Below are 19,011 nucleotides of genomic sequence, written 5' to 3' on the forward strand. Positions count from 1 at the left end.
AGTTCTTTCTAATCAAATAGTACTTAGGCTCAATTTAATGCCGACCTATCAAAATTTAAACATTGAAAATCTATTGTGTTTCTAAAAATTGTACCCCTCCTACCCGCTTTGAATAATTTACTTGGTGGCTAATGAAATAAAAGACACAAAGTTCCATTCCATTCCAAGTGTCATAAGTACTTTGTTTTTCAAAGGTTAATCTTTATTGAACATCTTATAAAAACTATTTTAGGAAATTTAGAAATTCTTTTAAAGTGTATTGTAAAATTAGGATTTAAGGAACTTGAGTCACAATTTTTTCAGGATTGAAGTAGAGTATAAATAAATCATAACTAATTTTGACATTTGGGGTAAAGTTAATTAAAATGTAGGAATAAATGGTCTTTGATTCAACAACTTGGTGTCTAAAGAGCTTATAAAATATTTTTAGTACACAAATATTATGTCTGTTCAAAGCTCTAAATGCTTATAAGATATACCATCATCTGTCATAGCTATTTAAATGCAGGAATCATATTTTCTTTTTAAAGTTTAGTTTAAAAACTTTATTGTGTAATATACATACAAAAGAAAGTATAAAACAGGTTTCTACAATTTAAAGAGAAAGGAAAATATAACCAGAGCAACAAGTTCTCAACAAATACTTTGAAAAGTAGATTTGAGATAGGTCATAATATTAGTGTTTAAATTTGATGTTACATCAATTATGTCTATTATTGTCCCAGGGATTTTGGTAAATCCTTTAGAGTAGTGGCTATTAATGTCTATAGGGACACTTTTTAAGGCAGAAAAACAGTTAAAACCATAGGATATGAAAGTTCTATAGGCCTTTGAAAAATCCATAGGGTTTCTATTTTGGTAGAAAAACTGTGCTTATATCTACTTATATTTTTTGACAAAGGAGCACCACAAGAATCTATCTTCTTGTTTCCCAAGCATGGATATTTGACCTCATCCAAAGCTGTGGCTTCAACTCTTGATTTCATTACTGGTGATCCACAAATTCATATTTCTAGCTCACACCTCTCTGTTGGACTTCATATACCTGTACATACACTGAAAAGAGGCCATTGACTTTTAGCTCTTAGGAAGTTAACGATATGATGTCTGGGTCTTGCTTCAAATACTAGAGGAAGAGAGGGAATGGGTGGAGTATAGATGAAACAAGATTATTATGAGTTTTTAATTGTTGAAGCTGAGTGAGAATACATACAACTTCATTACACTCTACTTTTGTGTATTTAAATTTTCCCATAATAAAAGGTGAGTAAAAATATTTATTAATTTGTGGAAAGTAGTTTTTGCGGTGTATTGAGGAAACTGAGCTTCCCATCTTTGGGGCTCATACAATATTGTTCACATAAATCACTTTCTTTATCTGTTCTCAAGTCTTGTGACGTTGGTTGGTGTGAGGCTCAGGGTGGTTTGGTTATTTACTCAAGATCCCATAGCTGGTAAATGGCAGAATTTGGCAGAACTCGGTCTTCAGATTCCATGTTCATTTGGCTATAAGAGCTACCTAAAATATGTTAACAAACATTAATTTAAAAAAAAGACACCATATTACGAATCAGATTACCAGATTGACATCAACAAACATGCTTTATCTTAGTTCAAAATTCGAGTTTTGGTAAACTGAAAATTATTTCCTAGGACATTATTACATTTATGTTCCTGGGCATCACTTCAATATCATTTAATGAGTGTTCGGAAAGATTAACAGAGTGTTAAATGAGAAGACTAGTCATACCAGGTCTATCTCACCTTTTAATTTCTTATTAATTTTAATTCCTTACTAATTTTTAATTTCTAAGTAATCTTAAAATTCCTGTTTTTTTCATGTTTATGAGTAGTGTTTTCTATTCTTGGCTGAGCCTTTTTTGCTTCTCAGAATATTGCTTTGCTATGTTATAGGAGGTCTAATACAGGGAAAGTTGTGTAAACCAGATATGGAGTTGAGATTCGGTTAATGACTTGTAAATGAGGCTTAATTTATTTGTTAACAGATATTTGGAATCTTTTTTCTAACTATGCTAACTTCAGAACTTCTCTTCAAGTTTTGAAGTTTGTAGCTTAATTTTAAAAATCTCACTGAGCAAATCCGTGTCATTTTAGGGTAAATTTTATTTTTCAGAGCTAGCTCTGAAAATTAAAAAATGGGTTAACAAGTTGGGTAATATAGATCACATAACTTTATAGATACTGATTTCCTTTATTGAAAAGCAAAAAGCAGAAGTCTTGTTTACATTGTATCTTTATTTCCTCAGGTTTTAAAAACCGTTCATCTCATGCTTCTATTCCTGCTACTGACCTCTTCAATTTTCCTCTTACCTGATGTAAAAAAACAAAGGTTGTCTGTTCATTTTTATTAATGTTTGGAGAAGAAAAAAACTAGCATCTCTTTTCTCCCTGTATTTCTTTGGGTGAGACATGAACTAATCGTGTTTTCAGATCAGCACCTGATAATTCCTGTGTGCCTTTTTTTTTTAAGATTTTTTTTTTTTTTGATGTAGACCATTTTTAAAGTCTTTATTGACTTTGTTACAGTAGTCCTTCTGTTTTATGTTTTGGTGTTTTGGCCGTGAGGCACGTGGAATCTTAGCTCCATGACCAGGGATCGAACCTGCATCCCCTGCATTGGAAGGTAAAGTCTTAACCACTGGACAGCGAGGGAAGTCCCCCTGCATGCCTTTTCATTTGTACATTTTGGAATTGAGATCCACTCCCCTCCCCAAGATTGTATTCCACTAAATCTGTTATTCCAAGAGGGATTAGAAGTCAGTGGGGGTCCTAGAGTAAGAGAAGGCTAAGAGATAGGGCTAAGTTTTCCATTACTTGAAGTGCTTGGCACAATGGCAGGCACATGGTAGGTCTCAAAGGTTTGTTGAGTGAATGAAAGAATGAAATCCAGTCATCAGACTTGAAACAGATTTAAATGTAGTTTATCTCAGAAATAGAGTTGTCCTTTTTCTTTGTGGTATTCAGTTAGTTTAAATGGATTAGATAGCACGTTTTCTTTTTTTTTTTTTGACAGCATGTTTTCTTAATCTCTTTTAATCATCCTTAGAATCAAGATCTTTTGGTTACTTCTTACTCTTACATCTTTTGTTAGATTTAAGACCATTTCAAAATTTAGTTCATTAAAATTTTAAGTTATAAAATATATTTTAAAGTCCACAAAATATATATGTATGTTTTATCAGTTGGTTATCAACTTACGAAATCACCACATTGAGGTCAAGGAGTGGAGCATTATTGGGACCACAGAAATCCCTGAGTATCTCTTGCCCATTACAAGCACTTCTGTCTCCCCAGAGGTAACCACTATCCTATAATTTATAGTAGTGGTTTTCTTGCATTTCTCTTTTATATATATATATTTTTTATTTTTATTTATTTATTTATTTTTGGCTGAGTTGGGTCTTCGTTGCTGTGCGTGGGCTTTCTAGTTGCGGCGAGCAGGGGTGACTCTTCATTGTGGTGCGCGGGCTTCTTATTGTGGTGGCTTCTCTTGTTGTGGAGCACGGGCTCTAGGCATACGGGCTTCAATAGTTGCAGCACGCGGGCTCAGTAGTTGTGGCTCGTGGGCTCAGTTGTGGCGCACAGGCCTAGTTGCTCCGCGGCATGTGGGATCTTCCCGGCCCAGGGCTTGAACCCATGTCCCCTTCATTGGCAGGTGGACTCTCAACCGTTTTGCCACCAAGGAAGTTCCTGCATTTCTCTTTTAACTTAACCACCTGTACATGCATTCATAAACAATATGTATTTATTTTGAATTTTATATGAAGTTATTTTTGTAACTTGCTTTTTTCACTTAACATTATGTTTATAAGATTCATCCATGTCATTGTGCATTTCTATAGCTTTTTCACTTTCATTGCTATATGCTGTATAGTATTCCATTGTATGAATATACTACAATTTATTTATTTATTTAAAATTTTTATTTTATATTGGAGCATAGTTGATTAACAATGTTGTGTTAGTTTCAAGTGTACAGCAAAGTGATTCAGTTATACATATACATCATTTGTTCTACTGTTGATAGGTATTTGGGATGTTTCTAGTTAGGGGAAATTACAAGGATGCTGCTCTGAACATTCTTTTATGTGTATCCTGGTGCACATAAAGATGCAAATCTCTAGAGTATATCCTAGGAGTGAAATTTCTGAGCCATAAGGGATGCATATTTTCAACTTGACTAGATACTGGCACAGTTTTCCAAATTGGTTATGTTAATTTATATTCCCAAATAGTGTATGAGAATTTCAGTTGCTCCATATCTTTGCCAAAGCTTAGTATTATTAACGTTTTAAAATTTTGTCAATTTGTTGGGTGTGTAGTAATATCTCATTATGGTTTTTAATGTGTATTTTCTTGATTACTGGTGAGATTGAGCCCCTATTCTTTTTTTTTTTTTTTAAGTATTTTGTTTTTATTTATTTATTTATGGCTGTGTTGGGTCTTCGTTTCTGTGCGAGGGCTTTCTCTAGTTGTGGCAAGTGGGGGCCACTCTTCATCGCGGTGCGCGGGCCTCTCACTATCGTGGCCTCTCTTGTTGCGGAGCACAGGCTCCAGACGCGCAGGCTCAGTAATTGTGGCTCACGGGCCTAGCTGCTCCGCGGCATGTGGGATCTTCCCAGACCAGGGCTCGAACCCGTGTCCCCTGCATTTGCAGGCAGATTCTCAACCACTGCGCCACCAGGGAAGCCCGAGCCCCTATTCTTATATTTGTTGTTTATTTGGGTATCTTCTTTTGTGGAGTGCCTATTCTTATATTTCCCTCTTTTTCTTTTAGATTGTCTACCTTTTCTCTTTGATTTGTAAGAACTCTTTACATATTTTGAATTCAAGTCCTTTGTCACTTATATGTGTTGCATATATTTTTCCCATTTTGTGGATTGTCCTTTCATTCTTTCTTAAAGTGTTTTTAAGTAGCCAAATATGTTAATCTTTTCCGTTATGATTGGTGTCTTTTGTGTGTCTTTTTTAGGAAATCCTTTCTTACCTCATAATCATGAAAATATTTCCCCATATTTTCTTATCAAAGATTTCTTTTAAAAGTTTTGCCATAGATATTTATCATCTGACTTTTTTGTAGTATGCAGTATTTGGCAATGGTTCCTCTTCTTCCGTCTTGAAACTTCATCTGCTCACATGACTGCAAATGTCATCTTTATGTTGCTAATTCCAAAAATCTGTATTTTTGGTATTGACTATACTCATTAGCTGAGATCCTTATTTCCAACTGCCTCCTGGATCTTTCCACTTGAATGTCTTGCAAATATCTGCAAATGTATCAGTTCACAGCTCATTTTAAAAAATCTTTATTGTTTTCTGTTTAGATTAATCATCATACAAGCCAAAATACATGGTGGAATCTCTGACTCTTCTTTTCTTACCTTCTTCATCCAAATACCCATCATGTCCCAGTGATTCTGCTTCTGAAATGCATGTCAAATCCATTCATTCCCTTCTCTCCAGTTCTACAATTACTGCTCAGAGTTCTACCTAGTCTGGTATAATAGCCTTCTAATTGGTTTTCCTGCCTTCCTTCTATCCCCCTTCTCTAGTCAGTCATTCACACTGCCACAGAGTTTTCTTTCTAAGACACAAATCACACCTCTTTCCTGCTTTTATGGCTTTTTGTTGCCTTCATTATAACAAAAAGTTCAAATTCCTTTACATGGCTTCTACCACTACTCTGGAGAAATCTCATGTTTTAGCCACACCAGCCTACTTATTGTTTCCCAAAGAAGCTGTGTACTTTCATTGTGCCTTTTTTCATGTTGTTCCCTCTGCTTGGAATAGTCTTCCTTCTACCTCTTCCCACTGGGAAAATCCTATTCCTTCTACCACCATTCGCAGAAAGAATTAATCCTTCCTGTCTCTGGGCTTCCCATAGCACTTTGTTTATACCTTTATTGCAGTACTCATAATATTGCTTTATATTTATTACTTTATGTATCTGTCTCCTATGCCAGACTATGAGGTTTTTGAAGACAGAGAATATGTTTTATTAATCTTTTTATTCTCAGAATCTAGCAGTGCCTGGTACAAAATAATACTCAATAAATACTTGAGTTAGATAATTGTGCTAACCTTAAAAAAGAAAATAGAAGTGTATGCATTGACTTAAGAGTTGTGAGCAAGGAAAAATGTTCGTGGAAGAGTACAAGGGGCTGTTTTATGTGAGTGGGTTCCAGCCGAAAAGATTAGAACATGTTGCTCTGGCTCAATACTAACTGAAGGGACAAGAATAATCTTAAAAGAATAAATAAAATTGACTGAGTTCTCATTTTTTAAAGGCTGACTTACGTTTCAAATGGACTTGAAATACCAAGTTAAATTCATTTTTAAAATGTAAGAAGTTCACAGTACTGCTGGAGAAATTTGTGTCTTTTTCAGAGAACACATTAATGAGCATAATCTATTACTACAAGTTTTTATAATACCAAATACATCTGTTTTGACAGTGCTTACTAACTTTTACTCTGTAAGGTGCTGGTAAATCAGAACAGTGACAGGTTAACAGTTCTTGCATGTACTATTTCTGTAGACTCTTAAAAATTAGAACTTCTGGTGACTAGAATACAAATACTCATCTAAGGTTCACAGAGCACAGGCACAACACAATTAAATTGTGCCTAGATAGTTTATTACAGTTCATCTGGAGGAAGCAGGGTTAGTGTTCAGTAACATTATTATCTTTCTTTTCATGTTAACTGATTAATTGTATGAACAAGATTATTCTAAATACAAAATGTTCTTAGTAGATAAATTTAAAGAGCAAATTGATTTTTCATTTAAATATTTTATATTGTTTATATCCGGAATTCTGATTGGAGTAAATCTTTAAGGAAGCTTTAAAAAGTTCATCTGTATCTGCAGGTAAGGTATCTTTTGATGATGAATTTATAAAATAAATCAGCCCCTAATCAAAAAAGCAACTTCCAGATAAACATGGTCAATTGAATACATGTGTTTATTTTCACTCCCTCTTGAAAACATACTACTAAAATGGAAGTCAAGGAATAAAGAAAGGCATGAACTCCAGAAGGACAAAGAGAAGTTGAGAGGAGATGTCAACAGAATTTTGGAAGCTGGGACATCAGTAGGTGAGTGGTAGCTAACTTAGTAAAGAAAGCTTAACCCTTAGTCTGTACAGCTGCCTTCCACCTGCCACACCTGGCTAGCCAAGATAGCAGTTATTAGCCAATGGCTGTACAGATACCGATGGTTTCCAGGCAAGTGGCCAGCATGAACTTGGTAGGGAACCAATGCTCTGTCTTGGATGATAAGATTGCAATACATGTGCCTAGACTCTTTGAGCCTGGGAATAACAACATTCATGGCTGAAATATGCTGTGTAAGCATATATTATGAATAATTGCAGCAGTAAGATGATGGCATCTAAGGAAGACCCTCAGTGGCTCTGTTAATTCAACAAGGGTATCATAAGTCTAGATATTATGCAATTATAATATCTAGAGCTACACAGTCCAGTATGGTAGCCAGTAGCCACATGTGGCTTTTGAGCTATTGAAATATGACTGATTTGGATGGAGATGTAATTTTTTTGTTCTATTTATTTATTTATTTGGTTGCACTAGGTCTTAGTTGTGGCACGTGGGCTCCTTAGTTGTGGCACGTGGGCTCCTTAGTTGTGGCATGCAGAACTCTTAGTTGCAGCATGCATGTGGGATCCCTGACCAGGGATCGAACCTGGGCCCCCTGCATTGGGAGCATGGAGTCTTATCCACTGTGCCACCAGGGAAGTCTCCCCGAGATGTAATTTAAGGATAAAATTCACCCTGAATTTCAAAGACTCAGTATTTTAAAATGTAAAATATCTCATTAATAATTTTATATTATGTAGCTGCTTGTGGAAATATGTATATACTGTCTTAAATAAATTATTGAAAATATTTCACCTGTTTCTTTTTTACTTTTCTAACGTGAATACTAAACAATTTTAAGTTACATATGTGCTCTTATTATTTTTCTTTTATACAGCTCTGAAGAGAGGTGTTGATCCTCAGGGCTGGCTAGTATTGTTCCCTGGTCTGTTTACACGGGTGTTTAAAAAGAAGGTATTCTAAATGGGGACTTGTGCCATGCTGTGCAGCATCTCTCAGTAGCACCTAAAGTACTGCAGTATGTACCTTTGCCAAACTACAAAATTAATGGTGTATGAGTCTGTTTATTGAATAAAAGGGAATAGTCGAAACTTATCAATAGACATCTTGCTAAAATTTGTAATTTTCTTGTTATCCATTTACCATGTCTCTTCAGCACAACTGAATCCCTATAACTCCCTGTAGCTGATTACTGAATGTTATAAGAGAAAACTACACAGTTGAGCCAACTGAAAATACCGTAGTTTTGGTTACCAACCTGGCCTTGGGTTCTCATTCTTTCTAGCTATATTTTCATGTTTTCCTTTTTTTTTAAAAATTAATTAATTCATTCATTAATTTGTTTTCTGGCTGTGTTGGGTCTTCATTGCTGCAACTTTCTCTAGTTTTTCGACGAGTGGGGGCTACTCTTCCTTGCGGTGCGCAGGCTTCTCATTGTGGTGGCTTCTCTTTGTTGCAGAGCACGGGCTCTAGGCGTGCAGGCTTCAGTAGTTGTGGCTCGCAGGCTCTAGAGTGCAGGCTCAGTAGTTTTGGCACATGGGCCCAGCTGCTCTGCGGCATGTGGGCTCTTCCTGGACCATGGCTTGAACGCATGTCTCTTGCATTGGCAGGCAGATTCTTAACCACTGTGCCACCAGGGAAGTCCCTCATGTTTTCCTAATCATCTCTTTAACTTAGTCCTGATAGTGGCCATTTAAAACGTCTTTCATTCTTCTCAGACCTCTTATCCTTGTTCTTAGAAGATGACCTTACTTCCTACTTCACTGAGAAAATGCTGTAGTAGGCATCAAAGAAGAATGCCTTTGACTTTCGATTTTTGTGTATATATTTATATATATGCCATACCTACAGTCTAAGTGCACTAATAGCACTGTCCAGTTCTCGTCTCCCGTCTCAGGATAATCTCTGTTTCTGTGTTCTGTATCGCATACCCTCTATTTTGGCATCTTCAGTTTTTTTTCCTTCTCTATTGGCTTCATCCCAACAGTACTTAAACATGCTTTAACCTCTGTCATCTTAAAAAAATCTTCTCTTGACATCTTGTCCTCCTTTACCTACCACTAGGTCTTCTTCTGTTTAACTGTTGAGCTTCTTGAAAAAATTGTCTATTTGTTGTTTCCACATTCCCACCTTCTATTCACTCTTTAATTCACTGCAATAAAGCTTCTGCTCTGGAGACTGCTTTTGCCAGAGTCACTAGTAACTTATATGTTTGTGATCTGAGGGAACAATTTTCAGTCTTAATCATAGTTAATCTTTCTACAGCATTTGACACTAATAGTCATTTTCTCTTCTATGAAATACTTTTTCCCCTTGTTTTTTGTGATACTGTACTCTTCTGGTTTTTATTATAATGTCCCTTCTTCATAGTCTCCTTTGTGATTCCCTCTTTTCTGTATGGAGAGAATATGCCTGAAGGTACGTGGAGAGAAAGAAAGGCCTGGACATTCCAGCATCCCAGGTGAACCCAGACTTTTAGATGTTCCTGCCAAGATGCCAGACCTATGAGAGAGCCACCTTACATGCTCCATACCCAGAAAGTTCCCAGATAACTTCAGCCACAGGTGACATCACATGAAGCTGTAGAACTGCCTAACTGAGCCCAGTTAATCCACAGAATAATGAGAGATAACAAAATGGTTGTTGTTTTAAACCCTAAACTTGCGGTGGTTTATTTCACAATGGATAAAACTAAAACAAACTCTCTTTCTGTTCTGTTTACTACTTCAGTCTCATCTCTGATAATTCACCTTTGACACTTTAAGATCCACCTCCAGTAAGCTGCTTGAAGTTTCCTGAATGAACTCTACTTTTTCTTCTAGACTTTTTGCTCCCAGTGTCAGCAACAGTTTCTTCTTTTTTAAAAAATATTTATTTAGGCTGCGCCAGGTCTTATTTGCAGCATGCGGGATCTTCGTTGCGGCATGCATGCGGGATCTAGTTCCCTGATCAGGGATCGAACCTGGGCCCCCTGCATTGGGAGCACGGAGTCTTACCCACTGGACCACCAGGGAAGTCCCCATTTTCTTTTTCAACTTACACCCTCCCCCCACCAAATTCCTACTCAATTTTCAAGTTTTTACTCAGATATCCCTAAAACCCTGGGTGAATAAGTTAATTGCCTTGCTGTGTCCTCTCATAGTAGCAAGTACTCTTACTGGCAGTATAATGGTTGAAAATATAGTGTCAAGTAGTGTAATATTTTGCAAGTTACTTAGGCTTCCTAACCTTCAGTTTATTCATCAGTAAAATGAGGATGATAATAATGGCAATTACCTAGTTTGTTGGGTGCATGTAAGAGTACTCAAAAAATATTAGCTTTTATTAATGTTATTAACACATTATCATAAGTGCCTTTTCATCACTTTATCCCTACAATCTAGCCAAGTGCCTGGCACAAGTGTCTAGCCAAGTGTCTTACTTCCAAAATTTTTCCATTACTCCAGTTAGAAACTCTGTCCCATTAAGCAAGAACTTCCCATTAACTCCTCCCCCCAGAATCTGGTAACCTCTAGTCTACTTTCTTTCTCTATGAATTTGCTTATTCTGGATATCTCATATAAGTGAAAATACAACATGTGTCCTTCTGTGACAGGCTTGTTTCACTTAGCATAATGTCTTCAAGGTTCATCCATACTGTAGCAAGTGCCAGAATTTTCTTCCTTTTTAAGGATGAGTATTACATTGTATGTATATACCACATTTTGTTTGTCCATTCATCTGTCGGTGAACACTTGGCTTGCTACTGGCTATTGTAGATAATACTGCTCTGAACATAAGTATACAAATTTATTAGTTTACTAGGGTTTCGATAACAAAATACCACTGACTGGGTGGCTTAACCAACAGTAATTTATTTTCTCACAGTTCTAGAGGCTAGAAATCCGAGATCAAGGTGTCATCAGAGTTGATTTCTCCTGAGGCCTCTCTCCTTGGCTTGCAGTTGGCTGCCTTCTTGTTGTGTCCTCACGTGGCCTTTTCTCTGTGTGTTCACATCCCTGGTGTCTCTTCCTCCCCTTAAAAGGTAACAAGTTGTATTGGATTATGGCTCACCATTTGAACTTATTTAACCTTAATTACCTATTTAAATACTTTATCTCCAAATACAGTCACATTCTGTGGTGTACTGGGGATTAGGACTTCAATGTATGACTTTTAGGGGTACACAGTTCAGTTCATAACAAGAAATGTCTGTTTGAGACCCTGCTTTCAATACTTTCAGGTATATTCCACAGAAGTGGAATTGCTAGGTTGTGCGGTAATTCTATTTAAAAATTTTTGAAGGACCAGTATACTGCTTTGTATAGTGGCTGCGCCAATTTACATTCTCGCCAACTGTACACAAAGCTTCCAGTTTTTCCACATATTCACCAACAGTTGTTATTTTCTGTTTTTTTGTTTGTTTTTGTTTTTATTTTTTTTTAAATAAATTTATTTTATTTATTCATTTTTGGCTGCGTTGGGTCTTCGTTGCTGCGCTTGGGCTTGCTCTAGTTGTGGCGAGCGGGGGCTTCTCTTGTTGCAGAGCACGGCCTCTAGGCACACGGGCTTCAGTAGTTGTGGCTTGCGGGCTCTAGAGTGCAGCCTCAGTAGTTGTGGCGCACGGGCTTAGTTGCTCCGCGGCATGTGGGATCTTCCCGGACCAGGGCTCGAACCCGTGTCCCCTGCATTGGCAGACGGATTCTTAACCACTGCGCCACCAGGGAAGCCCCTGTTTTTGTTTTTTAGACAGTAGCCCTTCTAATCGGTGTTAGGAGGATTTTATTATTTTTGATACTGTTATGAATGAAATTGCTTTCTTCTTTTTCAGATTGTTCATTGCTAGTGTATAGAAATACAACTGATTTTTACCTGTTGATTTTGTATCTTGCAGCTTTGTTGAATTTATTTCTTAGCTCTAACAGTTTTGTTTTGTGGATTCTTTAGAGTCTTCTACCTAGAAGATCATATAAACTACAAATAGACATAGTTTTATTTCTTCCTTTTCAATATGGATGCCTTTTATTTTTCTTGCCTAATTGCTCTGGCTAGAGTTTCCAGCACTATGTTGAATAGAAGTGGCAAAAGTGGACATCCTTGTCTTATTCCTGATTTTAAAGGAAACCAAGCCTGTTTTTTCCATAAAGTAAAATCTTCCACAAATGGAGAGTGGTCTTTCACATTTGGGATATAATTCTCATTAGCTTGCTTTGAATGAGGAAATACAATCACTTATTAAGAACAAGAGGAAAAAAGTGTGGGATGGAAAGAGTTGGGACAAAGCTAGGCCGAAGTTGGGATAATAGACAGGTATGGGAGAACATTACAAGGCATGACAAGATGTTCAAACAGAGGTGGGGTCAGGAACATACAAGAATCATCCCACCACTAGGAGGCAGTCCCTAGCTGCCTTAGGGCTAGATCCTGAACAAATGGACAGGACTCTACAAGTTATTAGCAACTGTAATGGATGTTCATAGCATATGACAGGTATTTTTATAAATTAGGAATGAACAGGAAGTGAAAAATAAGTGTAGTTCATAAAAGCTCCCTGTAAACTTGGCTTCATTGATATAGAGTCCATGTAGTTATTATCTACACTTTAAGAGTGAAAGAAGGTGCTACTAATGATCTTCCCTGAAAAGCAGATGTGAACTGATTGTCCCAAGCAGACTGGGACATAGGATATCCTATTGTAGAGCTCTTCTCATTCATAGCAATAGATTACAACTGCAGTTAATCTTAGGAATGTTTAGTCATGATGGCATATTGATTAATTTCTGTAAGAAACTGACTGCTAAAACAATCTAGATGTGGGTTCATAAGGTTGAGAAATTTAGTGTAAATCACTTCAGATTACAAATGAACATAGATAATAAAGGATAATTTACAAAGAATGTAGAGATCTTTGTTGCTGTTGCCTCTATTATTGCATATAACTAAATCTAGGCTCTAAGCTGGACTGCCCTTTAGGCAACTTTTTTTGTCTGCTACACTGAGTCAGAGTAATTCTTACAGTGATGTAACTTTCTGTGGTGATTGATGATGAGTTTATAGCTCATTTATTTAAGAATTTTTTGATGTGGACCATTTTTAAAGTCTTTATTGAGTTTGTTACAATATTGCTTCTGTTTTTTGTTTTGGTTTTTTGGCCGTGAGGCATGTGGGATCTTAGCTTCCCGACCAGGGATCGAACCCGCACCCCCAGCATTGGAAGGCAAAGTCTTAACCACTTAACCACTTCCAGGACTGCCCTAGAAGTCCCCTATAGCTCATTTATGCTTACTGTTATTTTCTGAAAGTTTATAATAGCATCTATGAGTCAATTGATTCACCTATATATGACAGAATCCATTTTCTGTAAGTAGTATGTCTTTCTTTTGGAAAAACCTCCTCCATGAAAGGATGTATATGTTACTTAGGTACAGGGCTACAATCTTTGCTATCAACCTAAAACTTTAGGAATTTATGTCATAACATATTAGTAAACTGTCATGACTATGACAGTGTGGTCTATAACTTTTCTTAAATTTTAAAAAGTAATTAGTTTATATTTTTGGTTACATTACATTATATTTTTAATACATATTATATATAGTTTTTTTAGTTTATATTTTCACAAATGTTCAGAAGGTAACTGGCATTTAGTTCTTTAATTATTTTGACTATTGCTTTGTTTCCTTCCTTACCCTGTAAGTTCCATGAAGGCATACAGACCTGTGCTACACCTCTTTGAGCTTCAGTGTAATCAAGTGCTAGGCACATAGTAAAGGCTTACTGATAAATGGTTATGTCTTAAACATACCATATTTTCCAGTATTTACCTTAACCATACCATATTTGTGGTTTTGTTTAATTTATTCATGATTTTGTTCAAATTGTCTTAATTCAAATTCTCATCTTTACGGAACTAAAGCTTATAGATCAATGGTTCTCAATCTCATCAGACTGAACATCCTTCTTTTAAAAATTAATGCTTTGTAACATCCACTGTATTATCCTGAAATAAAATTTATAGGCAGTACAACCTATTTATACATCTAATTTTGAAAGACAGTATAATGTTTGAAATCGTATTAAGGAGCAATAAAGGAAATGGATTTATTATAAAATATTAGATTTCAATATATAAATGCTCAGGCATTATTACACTGGAAGTCCTGAGGAAGTAATCAGATCTTTGTACTTGTACCAAAATCACTGTGAAATAGACGGCTGCATATGCAAACTGATAGAGGTGCGTTGTATTGATGTTTAAAATATCATGAGTGGTGTTTCTTTTAGTAGTGATTTTCTGCAGTGGTGAACTATTCTTGAAAAAAATTCCAAACTTTGTATTACTGAAAAATTCAGCGCATGTCAATACCATGCAAGAATATATTGTATTTGTATGTAATACGAAGTTAGAGTATAGGCTCGAGTAATTATAAATAAGTTTTTCCCTTATATGGCTATCAGGAGTTTGGAAGTCATGGGTCAGTTCTTTGTTCTTGGAACTGTCCTACTTCCTGCCCACTTGCTTCTTGCCCATTTATATCAGTAACACCTCACCTATCCCAATAATTATAACACAGTAACCAAAAATGCCCCCCAAAATTTCCAAAAATATTTAAAGAATCTTTTAATTTCCACAAATTAAAAAAAATCCCCTTTCTTAGAGGATTCTGCCCCATTGAGAATAATGTTGAAAATGATTTTTATTTTCAAATAGAATCGGCATTCCTCTAATGGTGTTTTGTGATAAACTAGGTTTGGACATGTTAATGCCCTTGAGGGAGAAAATATTCTATGGTCAAAGCAAAATAGTTTACTTTTTCTCTGAACTGCGTAACTTTTCATAGCCTTCTCTTTTTTTTCCCCAATTTATTTATTTATTTATTTTTGGCTGTGTTGGGTCTTTGTTGCTGCGCACCGGCTTTCTCTAGTTGCGGCGAGCGGGGGCTACTCTTCGTTGAGGTGCACGGGCTTCTCATTGCAATGGCTTCTCTTGTTGCGGAGCATGGGCTCTAGGCGCACAGGCTTCAGTAGTTGTAGCACGCAGGCTCAGTAGTTGTAGCTTGCGGGCTCTAGAGCACAGGCTCAGTAGTTGGGGTGCACGGGCTTAGTTGCTCCACGGCATGTGGGATCTTCCCGGACCAGGGATCGAACCTGCGTCCCCTGCATTGTCAGGCGGATTCTTAACCACTGTGCCACCAGGGAAGTCTGATGACTTTTCATAACCTTTAATGTGCTAATAGGTATTGTCAATCTACCAGAGGAAGATGCAGTGTTCCCAAAGCGGCTCCATTGTGGAGTCCTTTTGAAATTGCAGAATTAAATTACTTAAAAATATAGTCCCGTTAGGCATATTAAATCCTGTGGGTTGAACTTTGAAGATAAAGACATGAATGTCTGCAATGTACTCTATTTATAGTGGGATGTAGGGCTTGAACCCGTGTCCCCTGCATTGGCAGGAGGGTTCTTTTTTTTTTAGAAGGGTCATTCATTCATTTATTCATTCCTTCATTCATTCAGGCAGGAAACCCTCGTATATATTTTTTTGTTTGTTTTCATTTTTGGCTGTGTTGGGTCTTCGTTGCTGTGCCTGGGCTTTCTCTAGTTGTGGCAAACGGGGGCTACTCTTTGTTGTGGTGCGCGGGCTTCTCATTGCAGTGGCTTCTCTTGTTGCAGAGCATGGGCTCCAGGCGCGCGGGCTTCAGTAGTTGTGGCACGGGGGCTCAGTAGTTGTGGCTTGCAAGCTCTAGAGCACAGGCTCAGTAGTTGTGGCACACGGGCTTAGTTGCTCCGTGGCATGTGGGATCTTCCTGGACCAGGGCTCGAACCCGTGTCCCCTGCATTGGCAGGCAGATTCTTAACCACTGCGCCACCAGGGAAGCCCCCGGCAGGAGGATTCTTAACCACTGCACCACCAGGGAGGTCCCTTGTTGGTAGTTTTTAAAATTCATAAAGACATTATATGCAATTTAGAGAAGACAACTCAATGTAAAATATATGAATGCATCTCTAAAAAGATACCAAAGTGAACACAGAAATAAGTTAGATTCTTTGGAGAAATCTCAAGCAGTGTTGAAGAAGATCAGATGGAAGAGTCAAAGGGAATGAAATGCACTAAAGAACGGAAAGAACACAAGTAAATATTTTTTATTAATTTTTATTGGAGTATAGTTGCTTTACAATGTTGTGTTAGTTTCTGCTGTACAGCAAAGTGAATCAGCTATACATATACATATATCCCCTCTTTTTTGGATTTCCTTCCCATTTAGATCACCACAGAGCACTGAGTAGAGTTCCCTTTACTATACAGTAGGCTCTCACTAGTTATCTATTTTATAAATAGTAGTGTATATATAGTCAATCCCAATCTCCCAATCCATCCCACCTTTCCTTCCCCCCTGGTATCCATATTCTCTACGTCTGTGTCTCTATTTCTGCTTTGCAGATAAGTTCATATGTATCAGTTTTCTAGATTCCACATATAAGTGATATTATATGATATTTGTTTTTCTCTTTCTGACTTCACTCTGTATGACAGTGTCTAGGTCCGTCCACATCTCTGCAAATTGCACAATTTCATTCCTTTTTATGGCTGAGTAATGTTCCATTGTATATATGCACCACATCTTCTTTATCCATTTCTCTGTTGATGGACATTTAGGTTGTTTCCATGTCCTGGCTCTTGTAAATAGTGCTGCAATGAACACTGGGGTGTGTTCATTGTGTTCAAGTGTCTTTTGTAATTATGGTTTTCTCTGGGTATATGCCCATCAGTGGGATTGTTGGGTCATATGGTAGTTCTATTTTTAGTTTTTTAAGGAACCTCCATACTATTCTCCATAGTGACTGTATCAGTTTACATTCCCACTAATAGTGTAAGAGGGTTCCCATTTCTCCACACCCTCTCCAGCATTTATTGTTTGTAGGTTTTTTGATGATGGCCATTCTGACAGGTGTGAGGCTATACCTCATAGTTTTGATTTGCATTTGTCTAATAATTAGTGATATTGAGCATCTTTTCATGTGTTTGTTGGCCATCTGCATGTCTTCGTTGGAGAAATGTCTATTTAGGTCTTCCACTCTTTTTTTGATTGGGTTGTTTGTTTTTTTGATATTGAGCTGCATGAGCTGTTTGTGTATTTTGGAGATTAATCTCCTGTCAGTTGCTTCATTTGCAAATATTTTCTCACATTCTGAGGGTTGTCTTTTCATCTTATTTATGGTTTCCTTTGCTGTGCAAAAGCTTTTAAGTTTAATTAGGTCCCATTTGTTTATTTTTGTTTTTATTTTCATTACTCTAGGAGGTGGGTCAAAAAAGATGTTGCTGCGACTTATGTCAAGGAGAGAACACAAATAAATAGAATCTGTAGAAATTGCTACTTCTTGCCAGAGTAGAGTCCAGAAATTTATTTCAGATGGCTGCAAAGGAGCTCCACTTGAAGAGAGGAGGTGATTCTGTTTTTTGATTGACAGATACTGTAGTTTTGTAAATCACATCCATTATTATCACACATAGTATGCAGAATTACTGTTTCAGACTGCCTAGCTGGCAAGAAATCTGTGGTGATGATACCAAAGTCGTAGAGAAAAGAAATGAATATGATAGAAGAAATAAAGACTCCAGTCTTTATCCCAATATCTGGAACACCTCAACTTTCATCATTAATAGAAGAAGCATGATTGGATCAAAAAGTAGACTGCACAGTTGGGTCCACTCTACCTCTTCATCTCAAATACCTCCAGCTCCTGGGCCAGAATGTACATCAGCCCATAGACTGATATGTTAACAGCACATCAGTAGTTCCAGAGAGTTGAGAAAGGATAAATAATCAGCAAATACTTCACATGATCCAATTAACTGGTATCTTTTGTAACTGAACTGAACATGCTGAAAAAACATAAATTAAAAACTATTTTTCCACATACTGTTGATAAGACCTTACTTAGCTTGTTACAGGGAGATGCTAATCTCTGAGGAATAAGGTGGCTGACTTTATGGAGAACGTTGACACCAAAGGAAGGGGTTGGTTATCATGGTCATAGACAAATTTGCTGGAAGAAATGAAAAGGAAATAGGGACTATGTCAACTCCATGCCCTGCATCCAGAAGAAGCATCACGTGGGGAATTTGAAAAAAGTAGTGTTGTCATTCCCCTCACTGAATTATTTGGAATGTTTGTCAATTAAGAGCAGCTGCAGATAAGATAGTAGATACTTCCAAAACTGCTTTTACTTTTAAGGCATCAGTATCCAAACTAGAAATCATATTTCCTAATATACAAGTGTAGCAAAAACTGTTTTTTCTAAGTATAGAAAACTCCGTGCTACTGTGAAACTCTGACCATTAGTGACAAATGATCACAACACCAGTAACATGATGAAAAAATTCTTGGAAGTTTACCAAGATCACATGCAGGTAAACCAGTGCGTGAGAACTTCAGGCTGCTGGTCTCAGGCTCCTTCCTGATGGGTTCAGGACAGTCATAGCTTGTCTCTTTTAGGATAGTGAAGTGGGAAACTCTACAAAATATTAATGACACAAGACCCTGGTTTGCTACTCTAGGTCCTGCAAAGGGGAGCACAAGGTTTGAGTTATCCTAAATGCAGTTGTTAGGGAGCACCACCTGTTTTGAAGGGAGGTGCTCCAACCAGGAAAGAAAAAGCAAGCACATTTCATTAAATGGCTCATTGCTTCTCTCACCATAAAAGAGTTGGGGGCATCTTTGCTTTCTTAAGGCATAACAGCAGAGGAATCCAAAGGGAAACAAGATGATCAACAGGAAGATGCTAAAACAAAGTCAAATGATTTTAGGGTATTTCTTTCAATATTGATACATAAGTATAAGTATTCACTTCTAAATAAGAAGGGAAAATTTTTAGGGTTTTATTTTTTCTTGCC

General features: G+C 37.0%; 1 pseudogene; it reads left to right on the top strand.

Moving 5' to 3' along the window:
- The first annotated feature begins 9,547 nt into the window (after positions 1-9,547).
- Positions 9,548-18,121, top strand: LOC133104977 (brain-specific angiogenesis inhibitor 1-associated protein 2-like protein 1; annotated as a pseudogene).
- The last annotated feature ends 890 nt before the right edge of the window (positions 18,122-19,011 follow it).

Source organism: Eubalaena glacialis, chromosome 14, assembly GCF_028564815.1.
Source record: "Eubalaena glacialis isolate mEubGla1 chromosome 14, mEubGla1.1.hap2.+ XY, whole genome shotgun sequence".
NCBI lineage: Eukaryota > Metazoa > Chordata > Mammalia > Artiodactyla > Balaenidae > Eubalaena > Eubalaena glacialis.